Source organism: Mesoplodon densirostris, chromosome 19 (genome assembly GCF_025265405.1).
Source record: "Mesoplodon densirostris isolate mMesDen1 chromosome 19, mMesDen1 primary haplotype, whole genome shotgun sequence".
In the NCBI taxonomy this organism is placed as follows: Eukaryota; Metazoa; Chordata; class Mammalia; order Artiodactyla; family Ziphiidae; genus Mesoplodon; species Mesoplodon densirostris.
In genome coordinates, this window is record NC_082679.1 from 51,803,751 (window position 1) to 51,830,745 (window position 26,995).

At 47.6% G+C, this 26,995-nt stretch overlaps 1 protein-coding gene and 1 long non-coding RNA gene across 13 annotated transcripts in view; one reads left to right on the forward strand and one right to left on the reverse strand.

Moving 5' to 3' along the window:
• The window catches only part of ZNF19 (zinc finger protein 19), a 47,704-nt gene extending 36,586 nt beyond the window's left edge, over positions 1 to 11,118 (forward strand). For all 11 annotated transcript variants that reach the window (XR_009530701.1, XR_009530706.1, XR_009530703.1 and 8 more), the window contains 3 exons: positions 3,033 to 3,103; positions 3,880 to 4,017; positions 10,220 to 11,118. The gene's annotated coding sequence lies outside the window, so the exon portion shown is untranslated. The remainder of the gene's footprint in view (positions 1 to 3,032; positions 3,104 to 3,879; positions 4,018 to 10,219) is intronic.
• Positions 3,831 to 26,995, reverse strand: LOC132480950 (uncharacterized). 2 transcript variants are annotated; one of them, XR_009530711.1, is made up of 4 exons: positions 26,912 to 26,980; positions 22,770 to 23,006; positions 6,343 to 6,503; positions 3,831 to 5,345 (listed from the first exon to the last, which is right to left on the reverse strand). It is a non-coding gene; the product is annotated as an uncharacterized LOC132480950 (long non-coding RNA). The 2 variants fall into 2 exon arrangements; XR_009530712.1 differs by lacking the exon at positions 22,770 to 23,006 and having other exon boundaries at positions 26,912 to 26,995.

The window sequence follows — 26,995 nt, forward strand, 5'->3', positions numbered from 1 at the left end:
TAGGATTGTTTGTTCTGTTTCTGTGAAAAATGCCACTTTAATTATGTTACAGATTGAATTGAATGTGTACACTGCTTTGGAGGGATGAACGTTTTAAGAATATTCTTCCAGTGCCTGATCACAGAATATTTTTATTTGTGTCTCCTTCGGTTTCTTTATTAGTGTCTTACAGTTTTCATTGTGCAAGTCTTTCACATCATTGGTTAAATCTATACCTAGGTATTTTGTTCTTTTTGATGCAGCTGTAAATGGGGTTGTTTTCTTAATTTTTCTTTCTGATACTTATTAGTGTATAGAAACTCAACTGATTTTTGTGTATTGCTTTTGTATCATGCAACTTTACTAAATTCATGTATTACTTGTAACTTTTGGCAGTTTGGTGTGGAAAATTGTAATTCAAAAATCCCTTTGTTTCTACCACATCCCAGGTCATCCACAACCCCCAAGACACAGTGACTGCTAATAATATAATCTTCCCACAGCACCTCTTAATAATACATGATTCCTACAAGAGCAATTAGCTTAACCATTTTGGGTGAAATGTATCTGGGTAGGGCTTCGCCTCATCATGAAGTTTGATGTCTTATCTATTCTTCTGGCATGGTGTTGACATGTTTTGAAAAGTTACTTACTTTCTACTAACTTCCAACATACAGAAAACTTGCAGTAGCAGTACAATGTACTCTTTATCTGTAAGTTCAGATTCCCCAGTCATCACTGTTTTACCACATATGCCAATTTCAATGACTGCTTCCATTGTGTTCCACCCCAAAAAGGGACACTCTCCCAGGGAACACCCCTATAACCCCCATATGAGAAATCATTACGGTTTTCACCTTCTAATCCAATCCACTGGCTCCACTTTCACTTCCATCACCTGCCCCAAAGCATGAAAATGTCTTTTTCCATTCTGACCCAGTTTTCTTTTTCTGGAAGCAATCTTGAGACTTCCCCTCATTTTCACAGCCTTGATGGATTTAAATCACACGAGATGAATATGATCTGGGTGGCCTTTTCTGCATAGCTTCTTTCTCTTAGGATGTTTTCAATGTTCATACATGTTGTAACTTGTATCAGTACTTCATTCACATTTTCCATTGTGATTAAATATCGAACATAACATTTACCACTTAAACCATTTAAAATATATAGTTCTATGACATTCACATTTATATTATTGTACAAATATCCTCACCATCCATCTCCTGTACTTGTTTTTTTCCAAGTGAAACTGCATCCATTAACTAACTCCCTTCAACCCTTGTCAACCACATTCTACTTTCTGTCTCTGAATTTCACTTCTCTGGATACCTCATAGAAGTGGGATCATATAATATTCGTCCTTTTGTGACTGGGTAATTTCACTTAGCATAATGACTTTAAGGCTTATACATGTTGTAGCATGTGTCTGAATTTCCTTAGTTTTTAAGGCTGAATAATGTACCTTTGTGTATATTATCACATTTTGCTTATCAATTCATCTATCAGTGGACACTTGGGTTGCTTGCACCTTTTGGCCAGTGTAATGCTGCTGTGAATATGGGTGTACAAATATCTGTTTAACTCCCTCCTTTCAAACCTTTTGGGTATATACCCTGAAGTGGAAGTGATGAATCATACTTTGTTTTTGACGAACTGCCATACTGTTTTTCCACAGCAGATGGCACCATTTTGCTATATTTCTGTGTATGGCAGAATAATATGGAACTTCATAGATCTACCCTCTTTTGCTTATCCATTCATCCACTGATGGATATTTGAATTGTTTCTACCATTGGGCCAATGTAAGCAATGCTGCTATGAATATTCATGTACAAGCTTTTGTTTGAATTCCTGTTTTCAATTCTTTGTGGCATATATCTAGGCATTGAGTTCTTGAACCAGACTCTAATTGTATTTTACCTTTTTGGAGGAAATGCCAAACTAATCATTTCCACAAGCAATGTGTAAGGGTTCCAATTTCTCTACATTGTTGCCAGCATTTTTGTTTGTTCTTGATTATAACCATTTATTATATGTGAATGGATGTCACTTTGTGGTTTTAATTTGCATGTCCATCATAACATTAAAGAAATATACCTAAGAGGGTTTTATTAGACGCTCAAACCTCAGGATACTGCTTAGTAGACATAGCTCTTGTATAACCAGAAACTATTCACATTCTCTTTAAACAAATTTTAAAAACCATTAAGCACAAAAACGATCCACCAAAATTCATTACAATATCACAACCACTCAATTAACCCAATTAACCCAAGCCCGCCATAAATCTGTGAAGGTTTTGAAGACCCACAAAACTACCAAAATAGTACTTAAAACAAATACAGTGTGTGTCATCATTATTCTTAAATGCAATGTAATCATGACCAATGACTTGAAAAATCATCATTGTATTCCAGCTATAGGAACACTAATGACCAACATTTTAAAATCCCACCCATTAATCAGAATTGTTAATAATGCATATAATGATCTACCAGCCCCATCAAACAGCTCATCATGATGAAAATTTCATCCTTGCTTTATATTTAATTTTACAAATCTTGACAGGGTTATTTATTTTATTTTATTTTTTGGCTGCGTTGGGTCTTCGTTGCTGTGCGTGGGCTTTCTCTAGTTGTGGTGAGCAGGGGCTACTCTTTGTTGTGGTGCTCAGGCTTCTCATTGCAGTGGCTTCTCTTGTTGCAGAGCACAGGCTCTAGGGCGCACGGGCTCAGTAGTTGTGGCTCGCAGGCTCTAGAGCGCAGCCTCAGTAGTTGTGGCGCACAGACTTAGTTGCTCCCCATGTGGGATCTTCCCAGACCAGGGCTTGAACCCATGTCCCCTGCATTGGCAGGCGGGTTCTTAACCACTGCGCCACCAGGGAAGCCCAACAGGGTTATTCTTAACAATACATTATATACATCAGGTACAGTAACTGCCTTCTCATCTATAACTCATATCACTGAAACATAAACTATGGATGAATTATCTGATATGTATATGCAAACAGACCTTTCCTATTCTTATTCTTTGCTTATTTATCCATGTAGGGCGAGGCCTGTATTATGGATCTTACACCTTCCTAGAAATATGAAACAATGGAATCATCCTACTATTTAAGGTAATAGTCCAGCATCCTTTTGAAGAACATCAGTCATTACAAGTCTCCCTTCAGTAATTCCTTACATTGGCATTAACCTAGTCAAATGACTCATAGAAGGATTCTCAGTTGATAAAGCCACTCTTCCCCTATTCTTCACGTTCCACTTTATCCTCCTGTTCATTATTGCAGCTTTAGCAGTTCTTCACCTATTATTCCTTCATGAAACAGGCTCTAGTAATCCAACAGGGATCTCATCCTATATGGACAAAATCCCACTTTATCCATACTACAAAATTAAGGATATCTTGGGTGCCTTGTTCCTATTTGTAATCTTACTAATACTAGTACTAGACCTTCTAGGTAGAGACAGTTATACTCCACCTAACCTCCTCAGCACTCTCCCTCACATCAAACGAGAATGATACTTCTTATTTTGATATGCAATTCTATGATCTATTCACAACAAATAGGAAGTGTACTAGTATTAACCATCTCATTCCTAATTTGATTGATTGTCCCAGTACTTCATACAGTGAAACAATGAAGTATAACATTATGACCTCTTAGCCAGCGTTTATTCTGAGTACTTGTAGGGGACCTATTAAAAGTAACATGAATTGGAAGACAAACCATTGATCACCCATTTATTATCATCGGACAAACAGCATCTATTCTATACCTTCTATACCTTCTTATAATTATAGTCCTTATACCACTAACAAGCATTATTGAAAATTACCTCCTAAAATGAAGAGTCTTTGTAGTAAATTTATTACTTTGTTCTTCTAAACCAGAAAAGGAAAACAACATTTTTCCCTAAGACTCGAGGAAGAAGCTCCAGCCCCACCATAAACACCCAAAGCTGAAATTCCACTTCAACGATTCCCTGAACAGCTTGCTTATGGGACATTAACACTGTCTTTAAGTACTGTGTAAGTATTTAAAAATGACATCTTGAAAACTAACATTACTATGTACTTTGTGCATTTTGTGCCCTTCCACATATGTAAGTATATACACCTTCTTATGCATAATACATGATATGTAATCATAAATTAATTATCCCATGTATATAAGCAAGTACATCAGCCTATTGATATTACATACACATTAAACAGTTCAACTCACATTAGATTCCAGGGGTAATTGAAGTGATTGATATTATACAGGACATATGTTTATTAATCACACATATCACATAAAGTCAAATCATTTCCAGTCATCATGCTTATCACAACCGATAACCAGAGCTTAATCATCAAGCCACAATCAACCCATCCACAAACATGCCTCTCTCCTCGTTCTAGGCCAATGAACCATGAGGATTTCTATAAATGAACTATATCTGGCATCTGGTTCTTACTACTTCAGGACCATCTCACCTAAAATTGCCTACTCTTTCCTCTTCAATAATATACCTCGATGGACTAATGACTAATCAGCCATGTTCACACATAACTGGTTTCATGCTTTTGGTATTTTTAAATTGGGGGGCATGCTGTGACTCAGCTTTGGCCATCAGAGGTCTTAACACAGCTGAGAAACTTGTAGCTGAGCTTGCATTGAGTATTATTTTCCAACATCATCTACCATAATATGTTATTGCGTCAATGGTCACAGGATATAGAGCAATTACACACATACCACACAGGCACACTCATATCTGGTAAACAGCTTGCTTAATCAAACCCATACCCCACTAATTCTCATACTTTATATACCATTATCACCCTGCCAAACCCCCAAAACAAGTCAAAGCATATAGGATTCAACCAACTCACCTAACAAACATACTGCCCTCACTTCACTGGTGGGGGGATGGGGGGATTTGATTATATTGCGAGTACACCCCTCCAACCGTCTCATTGTGGTGTATTCTTTATGCCTTTAGATGTAGAAGATATTTTTCGGTAGGTTCCAGTCTTGTTTCTAATCAGTGGTTGTTCCAGCAGTCAGTTTTGATATTGGTGTGTTCATGAGAAGGAGGTAAGCTCAAGGTCCTTCCACTCTGCTGTCTTGAAAGCCTCCAACATAGCTTTTTTTTTTTTTTTTTTTGCGGTACGCAGGCCTCTCACTGTTGTGGCCTCCCCCAGGCTCCGGACGCGCAGGCTCAGCAGCCATGGCTCACGGGCCCAGCCGCTCCGCGGCATGTGGGATCTCCCCGGACTGGGGCACGAACCCGTGTCCCCTGCATCGGCAGGCGGACTCTCAACCACTGCGCCACCAGGGAAGCCCTATGAATTCATTTGGATGATATCATCTGGAAGTAGAAACATACTTGTAACGTACATACAGACATAAACACATCCAGATAGACACAGATATCTAATAGTTTTCCTGCCTGAGGTTTAAAAAGCCTTTTTATTCCCTTCAGTTTTACATTCTACTAATTGAGCCAAGGTTGTAGTCTCAAACAGTGTGGGCTGCATTCGCATTTCAAGGACATGATAAGAGTCATAATTACAAGTTTTCTCCTAGGAGTACTTTTATTCTTACAGGGTCAGAATTTTGAAAACATGTTGTATCAAGCCACCTTTCTTTAATTGTGCACACAAAAAGCAGTTTCGAATGTCAAAAAAGTTCCATCCTGGCCATTTTTGGATTAGGTAAGTACTTGTAAGTATTAGCTCCATACCAATTGTCAAGCCAGCTAGAGTGTCAGTGGGTGGATGCTTGCCCGGGAGCTGGTAGGTTTTAGAAGTGCAGTTTCCCACTTTCTTCTAGTTTCATTCTATTATAAAGTACACATCTAAAATTAAATTTAAATGTCCAATTTTAAGCCATTTTTTAAAAAAGTCAGCCAACACAGTTCACTCCAAAATTTCTTCCAGGCCTTCCTGCTTAGAAATTCCCTCAGGTCCTCTGTCTAGGAATCCCCCCTAGGTCCTCTCCCTGGAAACTTACCCCTAGGACCTCTTCACCTAGGAAATATACCAGTATCCCCTTAAGACTCCAAGTCTTAAGATAACAGCTCAAATAAAAGTCAAACTGTCGGGGCTTCCCTGGTGGCGCAGTGGTTGGGAGTCCGCCTGCTGATGCAGGGGACATGGGTTCGTGCCCCGGTCCGGGAGGATCCCACATGCCGCGGAGCGGCTGGGCCCGTGGGCCATGGCCGCTGGGCCTGCGCGTTCGGAGCATGTGCTCCGCAGCGGGAGAGGCCACGGCAGTGAGAGGCCTGCATACCACACACACACACACACACAAAAAAGTCAACTGTCATGTAGCACAAGGAGATCCAGATATGAGGAAGAACTCACCAGAGCACCTGAAGGGTACTTTGAAGCCAGAGGGGCTCAAAGGGCCCAGGCTTGGTCTTCCGAGCACCGGTCCAAAGTATATCCAGGTGACTTCAGGCGGGTTTTTCTGATATCCTGCCGACTATGCCAAGTAATTTCAGTGAAAATAATCAATAAACAACCTAGAATAGGAATAGAAAGAGTTTTGTTTTATAAAAGAGCCAAACTGAGGACTATAACCCAGAAGACAACCTCTCAGATAACTCTGAGGAACTGCTTCAGAGAAGCATGGTTTTCAGTACAGTTTTATATCTTGTCAGAACAAAGAACATTAAAGTCAGGGATACATTCCTTTAAGGTTTCAAAAATAAATAAAAAAGAAAAAGAAAACTACACACGTACACAAGTCAGTATGGCCTTGACACCTGGGAAGGAGTCTTATCGTTGAAGGGTCTTACCAGAATTGGCATCCCAGGAAGGGAAGCATTTAATCTTTATTTTTAACATGGACATTCTTCACTTGTGGTCAGTGTGCCCTTTTCTTTAGCAGTTAAAGCAGGTGAACAATGTATGTCTGATAGCCCACAACTGGCTATTTTTAAGTAAGCATAAAATTTGAGTTAAATCATGTATAAGCCAGAATGACTTCCCCGTACCTCAATATGTGAAAATTGCTTTTATCAGTGCAGAATAACACTATCTTCTTACTATTTATGCCCAGCTCATGTACCGCCACACTGTCATTATCACACACATTAAACAAAACACCTTTCAACACAATCCTTATCATTACCATCATATTATCACTGGGAGGTCTTCCACCCCATCAGGGTTTTTACCCAAATGAGTAATTATCCAAGAGAAAACAAAAAACAATCACATCATTCTGCCAACACTAACAGCCATCAGAGCACTACTCAACAGGTATTTCTACTTTTGGCTAACATACCCCATATTACTAACTACATTCCCTTCAATAAATAACTTAAAAATAAAATGACAATTCAAACATACAAAACAAATAACCTTCCTATCAGTACTAATCCTCAATATCCACACTATTACCACCCTTAATACCCATTCTATCAGCGCTGGACTAGGAATTTAGGTCAGTATAGACCAAGAGCTTTCAAAACCCTAAGCAAGGACAATTTACTTCCTGAAAATAAGGATTGCAAGACTCTATCTGCATCAATTGAATGCAAATCAAACACTTCAAGCTAAATCCTTACTAGATTGCTGAGCTTCCGCCCCACAAAATTTTAGTTAACAGGTAAATTCTCTAGTCAACTGGCTTGAATCTACTTCTCCCACCGTCAATCTTAAAAGAGGTGGAAGAAGATCCAGCAGAACTGAAGCTGCTGCTTTTTTTTTAATTAAAATAAAATTTTTATACATCTTTATTGGAGTATAATTGCTTTACAGTGGTGTTAGGTTCTGCTGTATAACAAAGTGAGTCAGCTATACGTATACATATATCCCCGTATCTCCTCCCTCCCACCCTCCCTATCCCACCCCTCTAGGTGGTCACAAAGCACCCAGCTGATCTCCCTGTGCTATGCGGCTGCTTCCCACTAGCTGTCTATTTCACATTTGGTAGTGTATGTATGTCCATGCCACTCTCTCACTACGTCCCAGCCTCCCCTTCCCCACCCCACCCGTGTCCTCAAGTCCGTTCTCAACGTCTGCATCTTTGAATTTGCAGTTCAACTTGTTGACTCACCCCCGGGCTTGACAAAAAGAGGGCATAACCTCTGTCTTTAGATTTACAGTCTAACACTTGCTCAGCCTTTTTTACCTATGTTCACAAACCGCTGATTATTTTAAACAAATCACAAAGATATCAGGACTTTATTATTTGGTGCTTGAACTGAAATCGTAGGCACCACTTTAAGTCCATTAATCCGTGCTGACCTAGGCCAACAGAGTGCTGCTTGGAGCTGACCAAATCCATAATGTAGTCGGAACATGCATTTGTCATACTTTTCTTTATAGGTATACCTATTATGATTGGAAGGTTCAGAAACTGGCTTCTTTCCGTAATAACTGGGGCACTGAATTTAGCATTTCCCTGAATAAATAATATAAACTTTTGACTACTTCCCCCATCAGTCTTATTCCTACTCGTATCATCAATAGTAGAAGCTGGTTCTGGTACCGGTGGAACCATATATTCAGCCCTAGCCGGCAGTCTGGCCCATGCAGGAGCCTCTTTCCACGTCACCATTTTCTCCTTACATTTAGTAGATGTTTCCTCAATTCCTGGTGCTGTTACTTTTATTACTGCCATCTTTAATATAAACCACCAGCCATTATCCCAATATTAAACACCATTATTTGATCTGCCCTAGTTATAGCCATATTACTATATCACTCTCAGTTCTAGCAGCCGGAATTACCATACTGTTAACAGATCAAAATCTAAACACTGCTTGCTTTTACCCTACAGGAGACCGAATCCTACACCAACAGCTATTTTGATTCTGTGGTCACCCTGAAGTCTATATTCTTATCCTACCAGAATAATCTCACATATCATGACATACTATTTGGGACAAAAAGAGCCTTTCAGATATATGGGAATAGTATGAGCCATGTCCACTGGCTTTTTAGGATTTATCTTGTGGGCCCATCATATGTTTACCGTAGGAATAGATGTTAACCCATGAGCATACTTTACATCAGCTACCATAACTATTGCTATTCCTTTAGCAGTAAAAGTGGCTGATTAACAACTCTTCATAGAGATTTTGGTATAGTATAGCATAATGAGACTTATGCTTTATTTTTCTTTTTACAGTAGGTGGTTTAACAGGAATCATCTTAGCCAATTCATCCCAGGACACTGTCTTCCACAATACAGACTATGCAGTAGCACATTCCAGTATGTAATGTCAATGGGAGCAGTCTTCACTATTATAGGAGGCTTTGTATACTGATTTCCAATAACCTCAGGTTATACACTTAACATGAGCAAAAATTCACAATTTTATTTTGTAGTAGAAAATATGGGTTTTTTTTCCCCCTGCAGCACTTTCTTGGCTTTTCAGGGATGCCACGACTTTCCTCCAGCTACCCTCGTGCACACACAACAAGAAATATTTCACTCATTCATCTCATTAACAGCAGGAATGCTAATAATCTTCAAATTTTGAGATGTATTTGCATCTAAATGAGAAGTTTCAGAAGAGGAACTAACTACTACTAACCCAGAATGGTTACATGGATGCCCTCTACCATATTCTATACTTGAAGATCATACCTATGTAAATTTAAAATAAGAAAGGAAGGAACTGAATCCTCAACCAGTTTCAAGCCAACACCATAACTATTATGTCTTTCTTAATAAGTGAGATAATAGCAAAAAATGTAACTTTGTCAAAGTTGAATCATAGACAAAAATAGTGTATAACACGATGGCAAATCCATTTCAGCTAGACTTTCTAGATGCAACATCACCTATTATGGAAAAACTTTTACATTTTCATGATCATACATTAATAATCACTTTTAAAATAAGTTCTCTAGCTCTCTGTATTATTTCACTAATACTGACAACTAAACTTACTCATGTACACACAATAGATGCACAAGTAGAGACAATTTGGACCATGTACCGGCCATCATTTGAATCTTAATTGCCCTATCCTCATTACGAATCTTTTACATGATACATGAAATCAGTAACCCTTCCCTAAACGTAAAAACTGTGGGTCATCAATGATACTGAAGCTATGAATACACAGATTATGAAGATTTAAATTTTTACTCCTCTATAATCCCCACATCAGATCTAAAACCAGGAGAATTATGACTAATTCAACAACGAAGTAGCATAGTCATTGAATATTAGTTTCATCTGAAAATGTTTTATACTCATGAGCTGTTTCTTCTTTAGGCCTAAAAACAGATGCTATTCCAGGACACCTAAACTAAAGAACCATAGTATCGACAGGACCACACCTGTATTGTGGACACTAATCAGGAGAAATCATTTTCCTTCACTCAAAGACAGGACAGAGGGAGATGGCGTGAGCCACGGGGTGAATCCAGAGCCCACAGAGGATGTGCTCTCTGAGCTCCAGGACAGGAAGGGGGTCTCTGGAGTCCCGGGCCACCCACCACTCCCTCCTGAGCGGGGTCTTGGGAACATTCTGTCAGTGATGTGGCAGCCTGAGCATTTGTCACGGCCCTCACGCTGTGGTCCCCCCCCAAGCTCCAGGGATCGCATTCCACACTCTGTGGGTCCGCCCTGCAGGGTCCTTCCTGCTGCAGGAGCAGAGACCACCCAGCTGGCAGCCCTCTCCCCAACCAGCAGGAAGAGCAGGTGGAAGGCGGGGCACCAGAGGAATCTCACTCACTCAGACATCAGCGTCCCAGGGCTGCCAGCGTGGACAGCAATGATGCAGATGAGGAACAGCCCAAGAAACAGGAGCAGAAGGGCCCAGAGGCAGCTGGTCAGGTCCTGGCTCATCTGCGCCCTGCACACCCTGTCCCTCATACAGCCTCTCCCTCACATGCCCTCTCCCTAAACATACGGTATTCAGATGCAAACAAGCAGAGCTTCAGACTGAAAGCTCTTCCAAAATGACGGATGGGCAAACACTGCAGGATTCCACTCAAATAGGGGCCCAAGAGTGGACAACTCATGGACCTAAGTGGTCGTTGGTAGCAGGGCTTCGGGAGGGGATGGAAGTGAGACTTCCATGGTCGTGGAATTTTCCAGAGATGGTGGTAATGGCTCCACAAGGTGAATGTACCTGATGCCTCAGAAACATGCACTTAAAAAGATGACAGTAAATGGTATATGATGTGTGTTTTATTTCTTTTAAAATTTTAAAATGTCTGGTTAACTGAGACTCCAATCTGACCCCTTTGTTACAAATGTGCAAGGTCAAAGCAGTGTCCCCCACCTCGGGCACATGGCATGTGGAGGACCATTCTTAGGGGGGGCCAGTCTGTGTTACCTGAGCTCTGTCCACGGGAACCCAGACAGCAGCGACCCCAGAGATGAGACATATGATCTGCTATGATGTTAACATGATACCACCAAGGGTTGTCACTCAGCAGGAGGACCACCCTGCTCAAAGGTGCCTGTCCTCATATGAACATGACAAGGTTAAGAGAAGAAAAGGGACCACAGGTTAATCAGGGCAACACCCTCAATTCAGATGCTGGAAATCTCAGAGGCGACAAGACACACTGCAGGCAAAGAGCAGATATGGGGTCGGCACATGAGCCTGACCCACACGGATGGGGTGAGCCCCACACAATCCCCAGACACCGCAACTAGGGTCACACATCCCCCTGGTCAGGATACCATGGCTGTGCTGCGTGAGCCCCCAACGTGGGAACAAGCCGGGTCCCTGGGACCGTAGGGTCTGTCTCCTCTCCTAACGCCTGCCCCAGAGAAGTCAGTCCCCTCCTGTTTTCACTTCGGTACACGGGCCTCTCACTATTGTGGCCTCTCCCGTTGCGGAGCACAGGTTGCGGAGCACAGGCTCCGGACGCGCAGGCTCAATGGCCATGGCTCACGGGCCCAGCCGCTCCGCGGCATGTGGGATCTTCCCGGACCGGGGCACGAACCCGTGTCCCCTGCATCGGCAGGCGGACTCTCAACCACTGTGCCACCAGGGAAGCCCTTCACTTTTTTTTTTTTTTTTTTTCCTTTTTGCGGTATGTGGGCCTCTCACTGTTGTGGCCTCTCCCGTTGCGGAGCACAGGCTCCGGATGCGCAGGCCCAGCGGCCATGGCTCACGGGCCCAGCCGCTCCGCGGCATATGGGATCCTCCCAGACCGGGGCACGAACCCGTATCCCCTGCATCGGCAGGCGGACTCTTAACCACTGCGCCACCAGGGAGGCCCAGCCCTTCACTTTTGTTTTTAACTTTTTTGTGCTGAAGTTGAACACACTACCTTGGTTCTGGCGGGCTCGGTCCTCTCCTGATTTGCTGGGGTGTTGAGAAAACTCACAGGACAGCAGGGCTGAAAGAGCAGGGGCAGGTCCGGACTCTGCTGAGCAGAGATGGTTGACCAGAAGGAGATTACAGAGGCACATCTCACCTGCTGCCGACTGGCCTTACACCTAGATCCACGTGCCCGGCAATCAATTCACCAGGTACACCTGCCTCCCTACTCGCTCTGCGTGTGCTGGTGAACTGGAATAATCATGAGGTAGCCCACCTGAGGAGTCTCCACCAGCCGCAGGGAAGGTGATCCTTGCAGGGGTAAGGACTAAGGCCCCTACCATGGCTCCTTTGGGAGGGCCACGTAACCACACTCAGAGCAGAGCGCTGTCACCCAGATTTTGTTTAGTTTCCTGACGTGGGTAAAGTGTGCAAGCCCAATGTTGATTTCTTCTCCCAGAAATGGTTCCCGCCAGCTCCAGACCCCAGATGTCTGAGACAAGCCCACCTCAGCTCCAGACCCCAGATGTCTGAGAACTGACGTTCGGACAGAGGCATGGAGCCTCTCAGTACTGAGGCCAGGCCAGGTCTCCACGTCCCCCTGAAGCTCCCAGGACAGAGGCCAGGCCGGGTCCCCATGTCCTAGCGCACACAGAACACGGTCAGGTCTAAATATTCTCATTGTAGACAGCACACGGTCACGTCTAAACATACTCAGTGTACACAGGACATGGAGCTGTCTAACCCTACCGTGTAGACAGAACTTGATCAGGTTTAAACTAGCTTAGGGCTGCTCTCCCACGAGGCACAGGTCACACATGCGGGGTCTCTCATCTCTGGACAGGGGTTCACCCTCGTGCGGGAACCAGGATGTACATTTCTGGGAGAAGAAATCAACATTGGGCTTGCACACTTTACCCACGTCAGGAAACTAAACAAAATCTGACATTAAACATTTCAACGTGCAAAATAAAAATGTTACCAATTTCTCTGGCCATGTGACGGTCAGGATCCCGGGGTAACCCTGAAACTTCTTGCAGTGCAGCCCAGTCCAAGAAGTGGCCTGATTCCAGCATCCCAGGCCCCCAACAGGAGGCGGCCTCACTGGAAGCCCAGGAAGGACAGTGCATCCCACGGGCCAAATCGGGGGAGCACGCTCAGGGCAGCTGAGAGCACGGCGCACAGGTCCTGCTTCCCGGCAGCATGTGCCGGGGGGTGAGGGCTCCTACAGCACCCAGCCAGGCTGCTTCGTACACCAGGTCTGATTTGAGGGGCGAACACAGGGAGAGGCTGGAGCACAGAAGCCATCTGAGCACAGAACTGATCCACTTTGTCGCTATGGGTTTGCCTGTTCTGGATGTCTCATGTAAGTGTAATTAATAAATTGTCCTTATGTGTCTGGCTTCTTTCTCTGAGCATCGTGTTTTCAAGGTTCACCCATGTTGCAGCCCATGTCAGCGCTTCACTCCTTTTCATGGCTGAGTTAACACTCCCTGCCCCCGCCCCCTTACTTTTAACTCTATAATTTATTGTGACTCCCTGCCCACACTGTATAGGGTTGATGAGAAATTCACCTCCTGTCATTCTTGGGCTGTAACCTGCATTTTTTTTTTTTTTTTTTTTTTGCGGTATGCGGGCCTCTCACTGTTGTGGCCTCTCCCGTTGTGGAGTACAGGCTCCGGACGCGCAGGCTCAGCGGCCATGGCTCACGGGCCCAGCCGCTCCGTGGCATGTGGGATCTTCCCGGACCGGGGCACGATCCCATGTCCCCTGCATCGGCAGGCGGACTCTCAACCACTGCGCCACCAGGGAAGCCCAAAGCTGCATTGTTAACCGACACCCAGGGGTCCTGTGCAGGAGCTGAAAGCCCAGCCCCACACGGTGCACAGTCATCCTGTGTGACCGGAGCCCAGGAGGACGGGTGAGACAGGCCTGCAGGTTCAGAGGACCAGCCCTGCAGTCTCACGTGACACCACCTTGCTGGTCAGTGTCCTGTGAGAGCTGTCCTCGGGGCACCTTGTGGGGAACACAGAACGGTCGAGGGCCACAGCACTGCCTTCAGTTCAGGCCCACCCATTGCAACTGTCTACTTGCCAAGTGCTGAGACTGCAGGGGAGGGTCCGTCCTGCCTCTTCCAGCTCCTGGGGGCTCCAGGCATCCCTAGACCTGTGGCTGCATCCCTCCCATCTCTGCCTTCATCTTCACGTGGCTCCTCCCCTGTGTCTGTTATCTCCCCTCATCTTATAAGGACGCAGTCACACAGGATGAGGGCCACCCTAATGCCCTTGTCTTAACTACTTACAGCCCCAGGCCCTACTTCCAAATAAGGTCATGTCCTGAGGCCCTGGGGTCAGGATGTGGCTGTCTCTTTCCATGGGTGGCGGTGGGGTGGGCAGACACAACCCCCCTTCACTCTAAGGTAACAGATCCCATATGACACGTGTCCTTGTAGGAAGAGGAGATCAGGACACAGACACCAGGCACGTGCCCAGGACCACCCGAGGTGACCAAGACTCTCCTGAACCATATCTCACTCAGACCCTGTCCTTGGCCCCATCCTTGGCCCCATCCTTGCGGGGCCTGCACAGCCCGGTCTCAGCAAGAATCCTGCTCAGTCAGTGCACAAATGAGGGCACCAGAACACACCACTCCAGAATGTGCCTCCTTGGCATGTCGATTACTTTGAGCTAAAGGCCACCAAGAACCAGCAGATGCAGGGAAAGCTCTAGAACACGCCAAAGAGGGAGACAGCAGGAGAAACCAACCCTGCCAGCACCTTGAACACGGAGCTTCAGCCTCCAGAACCTGGGAGACAATAAATGTCTGTTGTTTAACCACCTGGTCTGTGGTGTTTGTTAGGGCAGCCCCAGGAAACACGGACACCATCCGCTGTGGAGGGCAGAGAAGAGCTGGGTTTGCACCTGAGCTCCACCACCAACGAGCCACCCTTGGACCAGTTACCCCACCATCCGGGCCTCGGTTTCTCACCGGTAAAATGGGATTGGTTATAGTGCCCCATCTCACAGGGTCACAGGGTGGATTCTGTGAGCTAACGCACGTGAGGCACTCAGAACTGAGGCGCACAATAACCATGCAGCACGTTGGCCATCACCCCGACATTCTGGGCCCTCTCCTCTGGTAGGGAAGTCTTCCCTCTAGTCTAGAGGAGGCCCATTCACCGGTACCACATCCAGCTGTTATAAACTCTTTGTATACAGCTGAGGAGGTTCAGAATTTGCCATCCCTAATATGTCACTTTGGCATAAGGGTTTTTTGGAGTTGAGGTGACTGAGAAGCTGCAAAAAGAAAACCTCTGCCCTCCTCCATCTGCCTGGTCCCTTTGTGAGGACGTCCCCCTCCCTCTCCTGTTCCAGGAAGGGAAGAAACAATCTTATCATCTGAGATGGTACTGACTTCAGTCTGCATAACAAACCTCACTAAGTCAGCTCTGTCCTCTCTTATTTTCCCCCACTTACTCACCTTCCCACAACTTCCTGTCCCTAGAAACTGAAACCTGTTTTCCTTTGTCTTATCACTTCTCCAGAAACTTATCACCCTGTGTTAACAAGGCATATAAGTCCTTAAGTCTAACTGACTCTTTGCATCTCCACTTCTTTTCTGTGCAGGGCTCTGTACACAGACATAAAACCTTTTGCTCCTGTTAATCTGTTGTCAGTTTAATTTGCAGGTCCCTGGGACAGAACCTAAGAGAGTAGAGGAAAAATTTTTCATCCCCTATACCACGTCAAATACACCAACAGCCAACCCCCCCTTTGTTCTTGTTCTGCTTCAGCGGCAACAGACACCAACCCTCTCCCCACCTGAGATACTCAACTAGCACCCCTGTCTCCATCTTCTCTCGCAGACTGCCCCATAGCTCCCTCAGTCACACCCTGTCTCATACATGTCCCCCGAGGCGAGAACCCGGGACCCCAGGCCACCTGGGGGGGCTGACATTCCAGCACCAAGTGTCCAGGTGGCTGGAGCTGGACTGCCGTGCAGCACACCTGGGGGTGATTTCATCCCAGTGCCCTCCAGCTACAATGGCCCGCACATCGCCCACGCAGGTTTCTGAAATGCTGGAGGATCAGGGCCAGGGCTCAGACCCCAAAACCCCACACTCAGGGCTCTGTAGTGTGGGATGGCTGCATCATAGGGACCCCAGTTAGGAGTGTGGTCACCTTCCATGTAGGGAGACACACCTCTGAGGTCCTTAGGAGAACAGGGGTGGGTCTGCGCCCCTCCCAACCACGCACCCCAGTCGGCCCCCTTCACAGCCAGCTGGAGTACTGACTGCAATCCAAGCCCTCGTGGATCCTATCCAAGTTGGGCCAGGTCGCAATGATCCCAGACCGAGGGGCTCAGGTGATTCCTGGGACTTCCCCATTTTGCCTTTAAGGGAACACCACTGAGTTTCAAATGAAAGGAACCAGGACTCACCAACCCAAATGTGCATGTTTGGCATAAGGATTATTCTGAACAGAAGGCCACTGAGAACCAGCAGACTCGGAAAATGCTCTGAGAACAGGGCACAAGCATTCCTTCCATAAAGGAAATTCACATGTATAAAGGAAATGCCCACTTGTAGGGACCTCTTCCTCTCCCACACCTGGAAGAGGAGGCTGCATAACAACTCTCACCAGTAAAAAAGGCACCGACTTGAATCTGCATCACAAGCCCCACTAACACTCTTGTTCACCGGGCTTTCCGGACTGACTTCCCAGGGCTTATTCCGCCCCACACAACCCCTTCCCTCTGTCCAGCCCATGACGGTATTTGAGCCCACAATTCTCACTGCCTCCTTGAGGAATACTGCTTTATAAACTCCCACACATTCCATCTTTTTTTCCCCTCTTGTTAGGCTGCCTGTTCTCAGTTTAACATCTGGGGTCCAGGCACTGAACCTGGAAGGGGAGAGGGCGCTGGAGCGGGCTGCCATCCATCGTGAAAGCCATCTTGGAAACTTCAGAAATGGCCTGAGCCATTGTTAACCACAGCTAGCGTTAGCAGTTAACTTACAGCCTTACACTGAATAAACTATATTCAGAATAAAGGCAGCGAATTCTCAAAACTCACTAGCATTACTGTAGACCTCACTGGTTATCGTACTGCATTTACCACCATCTCTGCTCACTCTTACCCTCTCCCATACATAGTGTGTGTGGTGGAAGCTCTCTCTGGGGTTCTTCCCGGCTCCTTGTTCACGAACATCACATCGGAAACTCGAAACTGGCCACCGTGGGAATATCTACACCACAGGAACGGCAGGTGCCGCCATCCAGCCTTGGGTGATTGTTTTGTTGATGGTCCAGACTTAGAAAGTGATGGGAGAAGTGTGACTCATGCAGACCGGATGTGCAGGTGTGTGTCTGTGGTGTTGCATTGTAAAGACCGAGAGAACACTCTTCTGCATCCGAAACCCAGGACGCGATTCAGCAGAGGCTGCTGACGTCATGGAGGAAGGAGTGCGGTTCTACACACGTGGAGTTCGTAGTCTTACTCCTTCAAAACAAGAAAATTCCAAGCAACACCAGAACTGCCCTCGTGTGTCGACTAGGGTGGTGGGGGAACAGGAGCCAGGCAAAAATCCACAAAAGCATCCCGTGAAGCCCTGGTCTCTCTGGAATTTACACCAAAGTCCTGTCCACTAGTATTTTTTGTTAATTGTTTGCTACAGCCTGGGTATCAATTTAGCTAATAAACGTATGTGCCCATATATGCACCTTTTGGGGGAGCCCTTGAGAATCAGGATTGTGTGTTATCTGTTATCACGTGATACCAGCACAGCTTCATCTTTGTTATCTGTGTACCACTGTCCTTCACGTCATCTTATATCACAAACTGTGCAGGCATGCTGGCTCTTCTTTCCCTGGAGAGCAGGGTCCTGACCATTGGCCAGTACGTCCTTGCCCATGACCCTGTCACCACCCCCTGGCAGAACTCAGACCCTGAACCATCGGCTGGACTCACACCCAAAACCTAGGTGGTCCAGGGGTATGGATTTTCCAGATTTTCACCTCAACTCCACAACTTGCCAAACTGGATAAACACGGCCACTTTGCACATTCAGATGTCAGCAAGGGCAGTGGGCAGAGCTCCTACAAGACGGAAGAGGAGGAAAACATTGTGTCCGACCAGCAGGTCCATGATTATGGCCGTGGTGAAGCCGGACACCCTCACTTGAGAACCAGACAAGGATGCTGTTGCTTCAGGACGTCTGCGTCCGGGCACTGTCACCACAGGAGAAAGGGTCACCCCGGTAGACCTCAGCCTCACTCATGCCTGAGTGAAGACAAGAATGAAGGAGGGAAGGAACTGGTGGGAACCCAGCAGGGCGTCCACAGGGACCCCAGCCCCGCCCCGAGGGAAATTCCAGTCACTCCCCACAGGGAGCTCACCCCACACCTGCATTGCAGGCCCTCACACACGCTCCTTGACCCCAAACATGAATATGTTGAGTAAACGAACAAATGTCACTCCCAGATACAGTCGCAAGAGCCCCTACCTTTTAAGATTACCCCTGTACCATAGAAGCACATAGACATTCCTATTTATAGGAGCCAGCGTTGCTCCAGGAAAATCCATCAAAAACGTGGACTTGAAAACGGAACGATCACCCCTTCCCTGTACCTACCTCGTACCTCCCCTGGGCCCGCCCACCAGCTCTGCATCCTCAGGTACACACACCTGATGATGTGCCTGTGACTAACATTAGTGGCAGCTGTTCCAGAAGTAGGGCTGGTGGTGGTAATGGATCCACTACAGTGCTCGCACGCTGCTTTGTACTTTTCATCCTCAACCGAGTGAAATAATTCCTGGGGCCTCATCTACATTGAGACACAACAAAAAACATCCACCCAGGGGCTTCTCTCGGGGCGTGGTGGTTGAGAGTCCGCCTGCCGATGCAGGGGACACGGGTTCGTGCCCTGGTCCGGGAAGATCCCACATGCTGCGGAGCAGCTGGGCCCGTGAGCCATGGCCGCTGAGCCTGCGCGTCCGGAGCCTGTGCTGCGCAACGGGAGAGGCCACAACAGTGAGAGGCCCGCGTACCGCAAAAAAAAAAAAAAAAAATCCACTCACAGTGCAGATGAATTTGAAAGCAGGCTGAGGAACTCGGTTCCTACACAGCCCACCCAGGACGCACAGTAGGCAGTGTACAGCAAATCCAAATCCAAACCACGGGGCTTAATTTCCCTGGAGAATAAAGGAAGACTCCCTTCTTCCGCTTTTGTAGGACATTTACTTTAGAAAATGTGGGAATTCCTTCTCTGACTCTTTGAAGCGTGTGCACATCTTTTAAAGGCAGAACACACCTCTGACACTACCACAGCTCAGAATGTTTCCTGCAGACCTGGGCGTGTGTCTGAAATGTGATGGAGAAGGAAACCCCGTCTCCCTGCTCCTAGGAGGAGAGGCCTGAGTCCAGTGGGGCCTGGCTCCAAACACAAAACGGCCTCCATTATGAAGACAACGGTGATTGTTTATCTGGGACCATGGGTGGAATGCGTGGTCTCCACTCAGCTGCAGGAAGGCTGAGACTCTTCTGTCTCTGCAGCCTCTCAGTGGGTCTTCCCCGACGCCACCTGGGATGCACGTCACACTATGGTTTCATGCTGGGTCCAGAGTAAATGGTTTGTGGAATGTCCCCTCCCTCCTGTCACAACCCAGGGTCTGAGAGTCCCTCTACCTGTCACAGCCCAGGGTCTGAGTGTCCCCTCCTCCCATCACAGCCCAGGGTCTGGATGTCCCCTCCCTCCTGTCACAGCCCATTGCCTTTCGACAATGTTGAAGGTGACCTAAATGTCCAGAAATCCCCTCACCCTCTGCTTCTGGGAAATGGCTTCCTGAAAAGACCCCCTCCCCACAAAGACTCTGCTGAGACTCAGGAGCCCCCCTTTCCTGACGAGGCCACACAGACCCAGTCCCTCCCCAGGCTCAGCAGCCAGGAGCTGACCTGCTCCTTCTAAAGATCTGTCAGAACAAGGGCTGGTGACCCACACGTCCCCCTCCTCCCCAGCCTGAACTGCAGCTGCCGGGTCAGAAGCCCAGCTCAGGGCACCTCCTGAGTTGGGGCCCTTGATCCACGTGCCGTCAGGGCACCTTTCATGACAACCCCTCGCCTGGGCCTTTATACTTGTGGTTATTTACTCCTCTCCATGGAGAAACCGCCTTTGCCCCAACTCTCCAGATGCTTCCAGTCCTTGTCAGGAATTATCTCTATAGTCATAGTCCCCCCTCTACAGTTACAATGCTGCTCTATTATCATAGTCCCCCCTCTACAGTGATAGACCTCCCTCTATTGTAACAGCTCCCTGCATTACCATAATCCCCCCCATTGTAACAGTCCCCCCTCTACAGTAATAGTCCCCCCACTACAGTAGTCCTCCTTTACTGTATGAGTCCCCTCTCCAAAGTAATATCCCATTGTCAGAGCCCCCATTTACTGTCATCTTCCCCCCCTATGATATCAGTCACCCCTCTACACTAACATTGCCCCTTGTACAGATATAGTCCTTCCTCTACAGTAAGAGTCCCCCCCGTTGTAACAGTCCCTCCCCCCACTAGTACACTCTCAGTCCCCTTGTAATAGTCCCCCTTCCTCCTCGCAGTAATTCTTTTGAAATAAAAGTCTCCTTTCTAACCCAGACTTGATTTTATTTTATAGACCTAAAGGGACTGCAAGGGTGACATAAAGCAAAACACTTATTGCAGGGCCCAGGCGTGGGTGGTGCAAAGGTGCCTGTGGATGTATGTCCCCCATCATGTAGGGCACCTGTTAGTGTGTCTGTGTCACCACTGTGGGGCACCTGTGTGACTGTCACCACTGTGGGGACACCTGTAGGTGTGTGTCTGCATCCCCATCACAGAGGAGACCTCTCCCCAAACACAAGTCACATGACACTCAGGGTGTCTTGCCAACTCCTGTCCCCATGTCCCCAGGCCTCTCCCCATAATTCGGGTCACTTGAGCACTGAGTGTCATGTCCCCTCCTGTTCCACATCCCCCAGTTTCATCAGAATCTGGGTCACTTTGTAACAAGTCCCTCATCCTCCCATTTGCCCCTGCCTGAGAAGGTCATGGGTTTGTCCACGGTGCGAGGAAAAGCGTCCCATCCCCGTGGACACCAATCCTCCACCTGCCAGGCACTCACCTCCTCCCAGGTGCACAGGTGTGAGTTACCCACCCTCTCCCTCGACTACACACCCCAGCTCTCTGGTTTCCAAGTACAGATTCAGGTGTGCTCAGCACTAGCGCAATCCCAGAACCGGCCAGGCGATCCCCACTCCCCGGGTGCAGCCACAACCTTGAGCCCTGGGACAGCACTCCTGGGAGTAAGCCAGGTGCCCCTCGCAAACCCTGACGCCTTCCCCACCCAGCACTTCCTCAGCTGGATCCACTCCACCCTTTGCCTCCTCAGTCAACACGAGACTCAGGTGGGCACAAGGAGACACTTTCACAAAATGCAGCGGGTGCAAGATGAGCTAAGGGCCCAGTCCCGCTGACCCTCCTGGATGGCCAGGTGAGACATCTGAGCCGCCAACCTGTGACCATGGCAGGAAGGCTCCTTCCATGACCACGCTCACCTGCAGGTGGTGACTGGCACAGAGTAGACACTCAGGAAATAGTTCTCAGGTAAAGGAATGGATGGACGTGCACACTGCTGGCAGACCCACTGGAGTTCCCATCCTTCTCCTCACCTGGGCCCCTGAACGCTCAATGGGCTCCCCAAATGCTCACCAGGCCCCCGGGAATGCTCAGCGGGCTCCCCAAATGCTCACCAGGCCCCCCGGAATGCTCAGAGGGCCCCCCAAATGCTCGCCAGGCCCCCCAAATGCTTACCAGGCCCCTGAATGCTCACCAGGCTCCCCAAGTGCTCAGTGGGCTCCCCAGACAATCTCCAGGCCCCCAGAATACTCTGCGGGTCCTCGAACACTCAGCAGTCTCCCCGAATGGTCACCAGGCCTCCTGCACACTCACTGGGCCCCCCAAATGTTCACCAGTCTCCCCAAACACTCAGAAGGCTCCCCAGATGCTCACTGGGCCCCTCAAGTACTCATCAGATCCCCTGAACGTTCAGTGGGCTCCCCAGATGCTCACCCACACCCACCTGCCCAGATTAGATGGCCCTGTCCCCGCAGCATAAGGCCAGGAAAGGAGGCCTCAGCCAACAAGTTCGTGCCTGACCCAGACCCGTCCTACCGACTAGGTTAGCGGCAGAGCAGACAGTGGGCTTGTCAACACCCCCCGTGAGCCACTGTCCAGGGGCTCCTGCCGGCTCAGAGGCTCCTGCCGGCTCAGAGGCTCTGACCCAGCGGGTCACCTACCCTCTGCGCTGGGAACACCGGAGCCTGCGAGCGGACGCTTCCCCCCCCCCCCGGGCCGCCCCCACCCACCCCCGCCGCCCTCCATGCTCTCCTGCTGCCCCTCCAGCCCCTGGGTCCCAGGAAGGAAGGAGGAGCCGGGACCCGAGGAGAGCGCGGACCACCCTTCACCACCGCCCCATCTCGAGCCTCTGAACTGATACAGTCAGGCGGTACTCACGACGACAGCTGACTTCGGAGAGTTTCCGGCTGCCGCTCCGCCTGTCTGCCAGTCCCCCTCCGGGGGAGCCTCAGGCACTTGCCAAAACACTCCTGCTCCTGATTGGATGTGAAACACCCACTCCTGTGAGGGTGTGGGAGGAGCCACCTCCCAGAGCTGACCTGCCCCTGCACGTCATTGTGGGGACAGCGCTGCCCAGCTGGAGGGTCCACGGATCCTCTCCGCAGGGACCAGGAGCTGAGAAGTGGAGAAAGGGAGCCATTACTCCCTCAGAAGACTTAAATGTGTTCTCTATTTTAACACAAAACTTCCCATTACAACACCCTCGTCAAATCAAAGGGTCAAAATAAAATTGGAAAGGGCAGATTACACCTGAATTGATGCAGCCTTCCTAACAGCCAAAGAAGATGCTATCGACGGTGCAGCTGTCGTCTATGAAGAAAACAAAAGGAGGCTCACCAGCCTCCCTATCGTCACTGTGTACTTTGAACACTCCAGGTCTCCTCACTGTTTGCACAGTTTGAGATAAAAAGACAAAGCACCTCAGCCTCCTGAAAGATAAGCCATTGTTGCATTTTACCAAAGCCAGATCTTTCTAAAGATATCCATAGCATGTTGGAGGTAGAGAGGATATTACACTCATCAAATCCAGTATCCTCCAGGTGGCCCATGTGATGCTAACAGCTTTCTCAGAAGAGAGGGTCTGTAGTCAACACTCTGTGGCTCGTTGTTGTTTTTCTGACCCCACAGACTTCTCAGAGCCTCGTGGTTGCTAAAATGCAGTTTTATACATTTTAAAATATTAATAGAATGCATATCACAATATATAATAAATACTATAGATAAGCTTTAATATTTATCATGTTAAAATTCTTATGTCATATACATAATATATTATGATGTATCTCTTAGATATTATCTATATAAACTTTAATATTATACTTTTGGGGGGGGGCGTTGGTTTTGTTTTTTGCCACCACTCGCAGCTAGTGGGATTTTAGTTCCCTGACCAGAGACTGAACCCGGGCCCTTGGCAGTGAGAGCAGAGTCCTAACCACTGGACGTCCAGGGAATTCTAATATCATAGTTTGAATACCCCATGGAGTATGCAGGTTTTTTTTTTAAACAACTTTCCTGACCCCAGAAGCGCTGTTACAAAGACGATTTTTAGAGCACCCTGAGTAATACAAATGTAATCCAATTGCCTTGTTTAACAGCTTAAAAAACAGAGACACAAGATTGATGCCAATTTCCCAGGGGCAGTGCCAAGATCAGAACACAAATATCCTAATTCCCGGTGTCCTTTCTTCTCTGCCATTGAAATTCTTCCTAATGAATACTGGTCTCTGGACTTGGACAAAAGGCCTATGCAGGAATCCATTCAAGAAATCTGATCCCTCAAGTTGGAATGTAACGTCTGACATAAATGATGTATTTAATCCCCATAAACTATGCACTAAACATTATGCAAAGTTTTGGATTTGACTTATAATTGGGGTATTCATATATCCCAATTCATACGTCACGTGCCCGGGTTTGCTGCAGGAGCCCAGTTTGGTCAGGTGCCAGGCATTACCTCACCTGTCATTTACGGCACTTCCCCGAGACTTCTTTTACGTCAACTACCCAACGTTTATGGCCGGTGACCCTGCTTTACGGCACCCCCCACCAGGCTTTGTTTACATCAATTTCCCGGGTTTTGCGTCATCCGACCCTGGTGTACATCACCCGGCGCTGCTTTACGGCACCTGACCGTGCTTTACGGCACAATCACAGACTTTGTTTATATCAATTACCCAGGCTTTGTATCATCTAAGCCTGATTTATGCCACGCCTGCCCCTCAATCCTGCAAAAGCTGGAGGAGTTCAAAAACTGGAACTTCCTGTTGATTCCAGGGCCTAACATCGCTTTTGGCATAGAGGCTATCAGTGATTGTTCAACAGACGGATAAGTGAGAACCTTCTGCTGAGGGGAGGGGTGTGGGGATGTAGGACCCTATGGGGCCTTTCTGAGACAGGCCTTCCCCCGTATCCTCTGCTTTAGCTCCTCTCTGAAGTCCTTAGATGATAGTATTTGATGCACGTTTCCTGAGTTGTTTTGCAGGTCTGAACCCCCGGCCCCGCCCACCACCACCAGGTGGAAGAACTACTTGAAGACCATGAGCACAAGGCAATGTGCTCCCAGGCCTCCGGGAGCCTAAGGCTTGATAATGTTAACCCCTGTGACACCACCCTGCTACCTCACCATCAGCCAGAGGACTGTGCACAAGCTGATCACATACCATTTGACCCACCCCTCCCTCACCTGGCTTTTAAAAATGCTTTGCTGAAACTCTTCGGGGACCTCGGGGTTTTGGGGGGCATGAGCCACGTCTCCTTGCACAGCCCTGCAATACACCCTTCTCTGCTCCAAACTCCGTTTCGGTTTGTTTGGCCTCACTGTGCATCAGGCACACGAACTTGTGCTAACAGGGACAGGAGAAAGAGGCTCAGACGGAAAGGGGAGAAGGAAGTTTGCGGAGAACTCTCAAGAGAAAGGGCGCGGGGATGAGCACAGCCTGCGCACCAAAATACCACGGTTTTTACATGCTCCGTATTCACGACCACCAGCACCATTTTCCAGATGCCAAGAGCCACGCAGGCCTGCAGCTTGAAAACTGCAAGCCCAAGAGTCAAGCCAGGTATTTCTGGGTCTAGAGTTCTGCCTCTAGAGAAACAAAGGGCAATCGGACCGTAGAGAGTCTGTTAGGCTGTCCGGCCAGTGGGCCACCTGGCCAGGCTAGAAGTGCCGAATCAGGTGCTGAAGGCAGACCTATGTCCCCTCTACGAGGCGAGGCAATTAGGGCCGGAGAGTCAGAGGATCGCGGTTATGAACCCCTCCTCTCTGCACGTCCTTGGGGTTCCGCCAACTCCATAGATCCGCAGAAAACTCTAATTTGAAAATATACGTGTACCCCAAAGTTCATAGCAGCACTAGTTACAACAGCCAAGTCATGCAAGCAACCTAAATGTCCATCAACAGAGGAATGGATAAAGATGTGGTATATATCTACTATGGAATATCAGTCATAAAAAAGAATGAAATAATGCCATTTGCAGCAACATGGATGGACCTAAAGATTATCATACTAAGTAAGTTATAAAGAGAAAAACAAATACCATATGATATCACTTATATGTGGAATTTAAAATATGGCACAAGGAACTTACTTACAAAAAAGAAACAGACTCACAAACACAGAGAACAAACTTACAGTCGCCAAAGGGGAAAGGGAGGGAAAGGATAAATTAGGAGTTGGGGAGTAGCAGATACAAACTACTAAATATAAAATAAACAAGTCCTAATGTAGGGGGAAAAAATTAGGAGAAAGAGCACCCCCCCCAGCGTGTGTGTGCACACGCTCACACACACTACTCTCACACACACACTTAAACCAGCCCAGAGGAAGAGCCCAGGCACTGACTTTGATGTCACAATGATCAGGATCTAAAAAGCAATTACATTCCCAGGCATTGTGCTAATACAACTATTGAAATCGCTAGTCGAAAACACGTAATTGAATAACTAAGACAGACTGATCTAAAAGCTGATTTAAAATTAACCTGGCAGGTGCATACCATCTAAATAATTACTCTCTCCTATGATCTAGTCTCTCATTAAAATCAAATTTCATGAGGAGAAATTATACATTTTGTACCATGATTGGGAAGAAGAAGCCACATTCACTCACCTGCTGATGAAAGTGGAGGGTTATCAGCGGAGCTAAAGAGGAAATGAGTGTCCCGCCTTCCCAGGTGCAGTGAGATCCGTCTCTGCAACAAACCACCCTCCCTCCCATTTTTCCCCTCAGGAAATGATGGAAACCTATTAAAATTGCATCAACTGAGAACCCCAAACCAATAGGTGCCTGAGTGGGAAGGAGAGGCCGTGGGGCGGGGGGGGTCTCGCAGGAGCACCTCAAACTCAGAGGAAACTCAATAGGCCGGCATCTAACGCATTTCTCCACAGGTAAGAAAACCCAGGCCAAGGGGGAAAGGGGCTTGTTGGGAGACCAAACACCAAGTCGGCGGCAGGGGTGGAAGCAGCAGTTATTTTCAGCGGAAAGCTCCCCCCACCCCAAACACCTCTCCTTTCAACTCACAGTTTCCTGCCACACGCCGGACCGGAGGAGCTCCCGGCGCAGCGCGTCGCTCCGCAGAGGAGCTGCAGAGTTGGACCAGGCTCT